Source organism: Sphaerodactylus townsendi, linkage group LG03 (genome assembly GCF_021028975.2).
Source record: "Sphaerodactylus townsendi isolate TG3544 linkage group LG03, MPM_Stown_v2.3, whole genome shotgun sequence".
NCBI lineage: Eukaryota > Metazoa > Chordata > Lepidosauria > Squamata > Sphaerodactylidae > Sphaerodactylus > Sphaerodactylus townsendi.
Window position 1 is genome coordinate 113,594,674 of NC_059427.1, and position 9,712 is coordinate 113,604,385.

A 9,712-nucleotide genomic window follows, 5' to 3' on the forward strand; every position below is an offset into this window, starting at 1 on the left:
ACACACCTATGTGCAGCCCCCACAGTTGCCAACTGGCCTGGGGGGAAAAGTGTCCAGTCCATTTAATAAAGGCTTAATGAAGCATTATTTACCAAGAAACATTGTTAAAGTTCATGACATGAAAACCTCCATAAAATCCACTGAAAGCCCCTTGACCAGAGAGCAGAACAAAAATGGAAGTTGGAAAGGACAAGAAGAGGGCTAGCTAGAAAAGTGGGATGAGGGTGGGATGATGCAAGGGTAGGTGGACACTGTTATGGGTAAGGGAAAGGAGAAGGGAGGAAGGAAAAAATCGACAGAGGGGGTGTGCATAATTTGCCTTCCCTACACAAGTGATTAAAAAGGCTGGGTTTCTCCCACACCTGGAAAATGTGAGGCTTCACCTTTAAAAAGTGTGGTCACTTCAGAGCAGTTGTGTAAGAGAAAATCTCATCCAGATCGTATATCAAAGCTGTTGCATAATTAAAAATCTGATCTGAAGCAAAAGGTTGCTTGAAGTGGGGAATACATCAGTGTGCAATGGGCCTGAATATTTCTGACTATGCTTATCAACCACATTTCTGGTGAATTCCAGTTTCACATGATTCTATCATATACAAATCACCAGCAGTGGACTGGGCCTTTTCTCCAGAAATTCACTGGCAATTATTGTCAGGAACAAGTATTGGATTTAATTTGCCCGTAGTGTGCCCTAGAAAGATGGGGTGTTCTTTTTTATAGTCAGATATCAAGGGGGAAAGAGGAATTTCTTTATTTACAGATGAAAGTGCTTGATGGGTGGTTTTTTCATCTGTCCTAAATCATGACACCTGGATGTATTTTTAATTTATACTGTTTTTTTTTAAAAAAAGATAGCTTTTTTCTTTGTCTATAATGACACTTAAGCCTCACCTCTACTTAAAAGCATCTTAGAATGGAGCAGCTCAACGATGACCATTGCAAACCACAGCACTTGTCTCTTCTCCAAGCATGTTCTCAGGAAATAGAGGGGATTCTGGCACTAGCCATTAAATCTCTCTTGTCTGCTTTGCTTCTTCCCTTTAGGGCAGTGGGTTGGTTTCCGATAACATCTCCAAATGGCTGGAAGCAATTTGCAGAGCACATTAATTGCCCTCTTCTGCTGAAACGCCTCTGAGCGCTTAATAACTTTGTAATTAAAGTGCAATTAACAAATTAACTTGTATACATCAAAGGGAATGATGCTGTTGTTGTTAATGAGGAGTTAATTAGCCTGTGTCATTGAGAGACCCTTGGGGGCATCTTCAAGAGTGGGAACACTTTCTACACATGTATGAGGTTAATGGTGTCAGTAGCGTGTGAATGAATCAATTGTCTTCTGACATCGCACCATTCTTTCTTAGTACACAGAGCAGGCCAGGTAATGCTTTTTGTAGTTATTGGATTGTCAGGAAACAGTGGCTGCTCCTTCAGAGGCTTATGAGAGCTGATCAGTGCTGCCAATTGAAGACTCAATTTTTGTTAAAATATTGTGAAACCTGTGAAATTTCAAATATAATATTTTGAATAACCTGGGAATATGGTCAATTACTATTTCTTTTCCCACCCTTTCTTTTCTAACAACAAAAAAGATGATAACAACAATAACAACAACACCCATAGCAACTAGGGCATCAAGTTGCCCAGATCTCATTCCTAATAACCTTTCTATTCTTCACCTTTTCATCACTCAGGGAAAGACTGATTTTTTTTTACCTTTTAGAATTTAGTACTTATTAATACAGTGGTCTTTAATTTTTCAAGCAGGTGGTATTTCTATGGTGGTGGTGGTATCATCAAATCACAGTAGACTTACAGTGACCCCATATTGTTTTGAAGGCAAAAGAAGTCTGGGTCATCAGCTCAGGGCTGCCATTTCTATAATGTCACCAAATATTTCATTTCCACTGGGCATTGAATCTTCCCCATCAAGATCTGTTATGCAAAGTAAGCAGCTGTGTACAACTTTCTTGCTGATCATCTTCAAAATTCTGCATTTTCTAACCGCAGCATTGGATTTCCTCTACATAGATTAGAATTTGGATTTGTTTTTCTTTTCAGCATATGCTATTACTAGTCCTGTCCAGCACTGATCAAGTTAATGACTTTCCGGATATGTGGAGAAAGCTTTTTAAAAGTTACTGCTATTTTTATATATAATAGAGTATTTTTAATCAAGCCAAATGAACCTTAAAAGTGTTTGAAACGGCTGCTTTCCTTTTATTCTTTGCTTGTTGAACATCTGCCTAATGGTGAGACAAAGGAAAGAAGGGATTCTGGCTTTCCAAACAGAGAAATGGAACAAAATGGTTTTCAAGATTCGGTGCAGTGTTTAATTTCCTGTTTCCAGCCAAGGAAACAATACAATGAGAATGTACTTTTTAAATTTTCTCACCAATATTCTAGTAGTTACATTCCTTAATATGTCACCCATGTCAATGAAATGCTATAGTCAGTGGCTACCTCACACACACTATCTTGAAGATTGTTCCAGAGCTGAGACTTCCTCTGCTCCCTTCAATCTCTATTCAGCTCCAATTCCTGCCCCCTCATATAATCAGTTCACCCCCACACACACGCACACACAACTTGTTTGGGGCTTGATTAATCATATGTAGAATCACTGAGACTTTTCACAAGTGAAGCTGAAAGGCCTGTTCATCTGACAAACAGTGCCTCCATTGTGAAAATTGCTAATGTGGTACAGATAGCAGAACTATTTTAAAACCAAAGGTAAATTACAGTCAGAATAGCATTTTGACCTGTTTTATGAAATAAAAAGAATCAGTTCAAGAATTACTTGTCAAAATACTTACTTTCTGGTTCATAGAACCAAACTTCCTCCTTGACCAGCACTCATATATGCAAGATGGCACACACATAAACATGTGCAGCATACTGTCTGCAATATTCAGTTGTATTACACTGTTTTGCATTTATTGTACTCTTTCTTATTTCCTCATTTTAAATTTTGTAATCTGTTTTGAAAGGTGATTACTGAAGTGAGTAAATAAAAATCGGCCCACATTCTGGAAACATTTTCTTTGCAGAAAGACACAGCAAAGGACCAGTTCAACATACTGATATGAACTACTAATATTTTCCTTAATTTTCCAGCAGCTTCAATGACCTCTGGTTTGTCTGTATTTGGGATGGTGAATCGCTGTTCTAGATACAGGAAGGGCGCTAGCCCTGATATGTGGAACATAGTGAAACACGGAGAGCTGCTCTGAATATCCACAAAAACTGTACATGAGTCAACATTTCTAATTTTACTATTCCGTGCTAGAAACAACACTTTGAATGGGAAACTTTAACACTTTGGGTTACTATTCAAAACTTGTGTGCTGTACACACTTCAGGATCTGTTTATCCTTTTGATTTTTGAAATGCACAGTCTTACACAATCCATAGCCAAATATTGCGTTATTGGAAAATAGGAACTTCTATTCATTTTTAATGGCCTAGGGTTTGTACTACTGTTTGGCAAGGAACATTTGTAAGGAGACATTTGTCAAAACTGGGGAATGAATCTTGGATCAAAATGAATGAACTCCTTAGTTATGAAAACAAATCACTTTGTAAGCAAATAACATGTTTTGGACTTACTTAGCCATGACCTTTGCTGGATAACCTTAGCCAATTACTCCCTCAGCCTAACTTTCCGCACAGTCCTCACAGGACAGAGCAGTTATTCCCCATGTAAATCCAGATTTACTTGAAATGATGATTGTGAAGAAATGACTTTTTCCACTAAGGTTTGAAGGAACATTTAAACTATTTTTCCCTCTGGGCAGGAGGGAGGGGGAAGACATTTCAATTGCTTTCCTGCCTCACCTCAACTACCTTTTTAGAAATACCAGTAGCAAGAGACAATATCCCCACTTCCAAGTAGGGATCAGAGATTTGGAGGTTCCCAAAGGCTAGAAATGACTCAGGAAGAAACTCCAAGAAAAGATATTTTGACCCAGGCTGACCTGGTCAGTGAGTGGAAAAAGAGATTGAATAAAACTTTTGAGATTCATGGAGGAAGGGCTCTTCTGGTTAAGACCATTAGAGGGGACAGAGCACTTGCCTGAGGTCTGGAGGAGGCAGTCATTTTGGCCACATGCTGTCTCAGGAGGAGCTAGCACAATCTTCCAGGTAATGTGAATTCTGTGAAATCTGTAACATTCTAAGCTTAAGTGCCTGTGCTATATTTTAACAACTGATATGGCATGTACAGAAAGAGGGACAGAGGAATTGTGTTTCTCATAACTTTTAAATCCCTTGCTCAGTCTGCTGCTGTGCTAAAAGTTTGCTTGAAAACATTTTTTAATAAATATATTTTTAACTTTAAATGCTGGTAGCAGTTCTCTGTGCCACATAGACCTCCACCATCTTGAACACACCATCTTGAACACACTATTTTAAAAAGGAGATGGAAGGAGGTTGGCAGTTGGCAAGCAGCTACTCCTTCAGAGTTGGAAAGGAAGCTGGGGGGCTCCTGACCCTCCCCAGCGGGAGGTTCCTACAAAGGCCAGGTGATGGCAGCAGTTACCTGAGAGAGAAAGAAGCCCCTCTAGGAGGAGCTGGGAACCCCTGGGAGCGGGTAAGTGGTGGAATAGGGACTGTAGGCCCAAACAAGCCTGTTCCACCATAGTGACCCTCCTAAAAATAACAGCATGCACAGATTAATAAAACAGCAAGAATCTGGGCCACACTTTCACAAGCTTCATGATGCACTTCTGGGTCAGGCCCATTGGTTCGGAAGCACTGGGACAGTGCACTGGGTAGACTGTGCATGCCATCTTGAATTTCTTGAAGGAAAAGGGGGAAAATGCAGTAGTTTTCTCCAGTATCCCAAACCACAATCCCCCTCCAATTTATTTATTTCTCTCTCTTTCCAGCTCAAGGGTATTCAAGGTACTTTGCAAAATCAGTTTTTTTTTTAAAAAAAAAACCATCATGAAACACAAACAACAAGAAACCTGTAGCATAAATCAGACAGCAATCTAATTTGCACAGCATGAAATATCTGAGAAAATAGCCTTGTTTTTCTGGACACCTACAAACTTCAGGTTGATATGTGGATACTATTCTCAAAAGAAGCATCAGCACCAAGTAGCCATAACCATTGTGGTCACCCACTTTGTATCTGAACATGCAGAGTCAGGCATCCAGCAAATCAAGATATTAATTCCTGGGCAGATTTATCCCTTATGATTGAAAGGAATATATTACACCACCTCTTAAGAGTGTAGTGGGAAGAGGCTATAAATTAACATAAATTATTTTGGGAAATGTAACAAAGAATTATCAAAACCCACTCAAAATCAGTCTTTCAAACTTGTAGATCTGCTATATCAGTTCAATGGATGAAGGTTGAAAAGGAAACAATTATCTTAGTGCATCTCACATTTGCTAATCAAGAATGAATTTACTTTGATGAACGTTGATATTAAAATAGTCGCACTTTAAGAACTGTGCTTGTCATTTAATTTATGCTGTCAACATAACTAATATTGGATCAGACATCTTGTCACCACTGGACTCCATGTGATCTGTCAACCAACCATGATTCCATATGTTCTATACTAATCCTCCAGTTCTCGTATTTGGACAGCTAGGTAAAAAAGATAAAATGGCAAGTGTCTCTGTAGCTATATATCTGAACATTATATAAAAGAATGCACACAATAAACATTTGTACATTTTGAAATCTGATCAGATATTTCGTCCATCCACACCATGTACCTTAAGCAATTTGAGATGCTTTCTGAAAACTTATAACTTAGGCAAATCAGTTTGTGTTCTGTTTCTGTATCAACATTTCAGGAATGTAAAACATGTTGATAAGACTGTTACACTGTCTATAAAACTATCCATCGAAATCTGTTTATTATATTTTAACCTACCCTCCTTCAAGAGGACAAGTCTGTGTATACTTCACTCTGCTACTTGAACTACAGAGGACCTGCATGGGCCCAGCCAGAGGGGGCAGGGGGTGCCCACGACGCACCGGGTGTGCGCCCCTGTGTGGGTGTGCTGGGGGCATGGCAGGGGCATGGCAGGGCATGGCGGGGGCATTCTGAGGTGGGCAGGGGTATGGCAGGGGCGGAGGACACACCAGTGGACCGGGCGCTTTCCCCCCATGCTCCGTCCCTGGGCCCAGCTCTCTACTTGTCCTTATAGCCACCTTAGCTATTGTTTTCAGAAGGCTAGTCAGGGCCAACGTCTGTCTTTCCCAACTCTCTTTCAAGGATGGGGAGGGAACTCAGACAACTGGTTTCTATTGCAGCCCTAATGTCTCCCTTCTGAGCACTGCTTCACATCAGCCTGGAAGCGAACACCCAGTTTGTTCAGGAAAAACCAACTGACTTTGTTCTACACCAGGAGTAATAGTGTAGTGCTTTAACCGTCCTGTGTTCAAATTCTAATTTAGTCATGAATTTTGCTGAATAGTCTTCAACACTGTCAGCTTAACCTAACTTAAACAGTTAATACTAGTGATTACTAACTAGAACCTATCTGGTCACTCTCTTTTTTTTAACATTAACAGTGCAACCCTAAAGAGAGTTAATCCAGTCTAAGCCCACTCAAGTGGGCTTGCACTATTAGTATATTACAGTGCCATGCTAAGCAGAGCTACACCATTCTAACTTCATTGATTTCAATAGAGTTAGTAGGGTATAATCTTATTTAGGATTGCACTGTTAGTGTCCATTTTGGTATACAGATGCTTTTCCGCCACTGACTGACTAGGCTTCCAGTTCGGCTTCATTCACACAAGGCCAAACAACTGACAGACAAGAACAACTATTGACCTGGTTCAAATTCAGATGAATGACCCAGTGGTCAAAGGCCACTTATCTCATTATTGGTCACCTCTGACATCTGGTCTCTGGAGGCAGAGGATGCATTTATAACAGCAAACAGTTTATTTAATTGCCTGTGGATGGCTTTCCTCCTAATGCCCTTTTAGTAGGGGTGGTATATTCTACCCATCCATTTATTCATATGCAACACTGGATGAGATCAGAAGAAATAAGTGTTTAAACTAAGTAAAGAACATGACTTTCTGTAGCTGTGAATGACCCAGATAACCTGGAAAGTATTTCATTTGTCCTATTCTGCAGGGCTCTATCTATAATCTGCAATTTCCCCTTAGCATTTGGCATCCATTTCTGAACTCTATTTCCATAAGTGATTTTCCAATGCAAATATGTATTATAGCACCGCTTTAGGCTTTCCTTGTCCTTTGTTTCTCATCACCACCCTTCCAAAACCAAAAGGATTATGTTCCATAACTGCTGCAGCCTTTGTTCTTTATAGTTCCACCCCCAAGGCTTTGCCATCTTAGCAACTACTGTAAATTGTGCACCCACATGGCTCCCTGCTCCAGGGGTGTATTACAGAAAGAACCCCTCACAGCAGGAAAATTAGCTCTGCTATGAATAATCCCTCTCCAGCCCCTACAGCATCAGATGAGCAAAAGGTAGCATTTAGGGGTTCTTGTTTTTTTTAAAGGCGTAGTAGGAAACATGATGCTGGAATTTGAGAAACTGAGTCCAGCCCTTTCCTGCGGTTCCGAAGGTATCTCTGAAGAGCAAGTAAACTGTCATCCTCCCAGAAGGCTAGTTTAAAATGATTAATTCGTTCTGTAACATGGTTCACTAGTTCAAGGTGCTTTACTATTTTTATCTCATTCGATGTGAGCAAGTGGATTAGTATGAGAGTTTAGAAGAAGAAGAAGAGTTTGGATTTATATCCCCCCTTTCTCTCCTGCAGGAGACTCAAAGGGGCTTACAATCTCCTTGCCCTTCCCCCCTCACAACAAACACCCTGTGAGGTAGGTGGGGCTGAGAGAGCTCTGAGAAGCTGTGCCCAGAAGCTGTTAGAGAAATAGTCAACATTCAAAACATTCAAATGGGAAATTATTTATGATATTTATATACCACCTTTCTTCCATAAGGGAGCCCAAGATAGGAAATGTATGGCTTGCATTCTGTGTGTCATTCGCAAATAGGGACTGGGGTTTTTTTTTTGACAATCAGCTCGATAGTCCATCAGTACAACATCAACAACACAAACAACCTTTATTGGTGTAACAGTGCATTTCCGTAAACAATAGGCCCATTCAGGCCAGACAAAGGAGGAGAAAGAAAAAAGAAATAACAATAAAAATAAAAAGGAAGGAGAAGAAGGAGATATTAGTCAAGTTTACTCTTAGGACTCTGACTTATAAATAAGTCAAGAAATTTGGTTACTGAATCAGTTACATCGCTGCTGGGGTTGTCTAATAAGAAGACGATCTTCTGCGAGTCCATCAGTATGTTCATGTGTGTTCAGCCAGTTGCTTTACTTATTGCCTCCTAACAATGCAGAACTTACTTTTTGCACATGTACATTCTTACTCAACTCAGTTGAGTTCTACTACATCCCCATTCTTCCCCGCTCAGTAAACATATGTAGACAATAAAATTATTCACAAATCATGTACATTAGACAATTAAATAACTATATTTCAGTAAAATCCTATCCTTGTGTGTTTATTTAAGTTAGGGATTCCCATAGTGGGCAGCACTACCACCCCTCAGGGATGGTGGAAACATCAAGGGGGTGATGAGGAATTTTGGGGCAGTAGGGGGCAGCAGATAATTTTGGGGCAGTGGGGGGGGGGCAGTGCAGGGATTTCTGGGCCAGCTGGTGGGGAAAAGGTTTGGTCCCTCCATCCTGGTGACTGGTGAGTTTTAAATGAAAAGCAGCAGCACTCTCCTTGCTCTGCAGCTTGGGGCTGGACTGGGGAAACCAAGGCAATGACCCTATCACTTCTGCTTCACAAGGCAAATTCTTTTTGCAACATCACTCTCTTTGCTGTGTAACCCTGTGGGGGGGGGGGAGCCAAGGCAAAGTGTCCCCTCACTGTTGTTTTGCAAGGTAAGATTTTTGAAAAGGAAAAACAGCAGCACTCTCCTCACTGGCAAAGAGCCAGCAAAGGCATATTACCAATTTTTGTGCCCCATTTACGTGGTTCTCTCAAAAAGACTTTCCTGGTGGCTAACTTGCACTGTGGGACATTGTTTTCCCAACATCATATTTAGTAAAGTGGGGTTTCAGTTCAATTACTTCTTTCCAAGCGGAGAAAGAGACTGAAAATTACTGAATGTAGGAATCTAAAACTTCTTTTTAGTGCCTTGCAGACTGATGTTGAGAAGCTGACATCCCTGCACCATCCCATTAAAACTGAAAACATAATGGGTGAAATGCAAACATACACTTTTATATTGCTAAAACAGCTCAATAAGTTGTTTTTACTAGGTCGTGTTTTTTTTGTGAAATACATACGTGTGTTTACAGTGTTAGAAGTTGTTTTGAATTGCAGTGGACCTGGTACCAAGAAAGAGGTGTGTGCTCATATGTGTGTGATAGGGGAGCATAAGGCATGTGGCCTGGGAGCCAAGGGACCAGTAGCTTGAAAAGGTTTGGGAACCACTGGTCTAAGTAGTCCTTAGTGACACTAATGGCTACAAAGTGGTTCGGATCAGCAGTGGTTTTACACAGGCAGCTTTGTAAAAACTGGTTTGGTGGGTATTCACAGCTGTTCAGCACAAATTGAATAGCTCAAAAGACCATCTCATGTCTCATGACCACCTTGGAACATGGTAAACTAAACTGTTGACCTCATCTTCAACAAAGTTCATAGCATCACTCGCTCCAGCAAAATTGCTCCTCC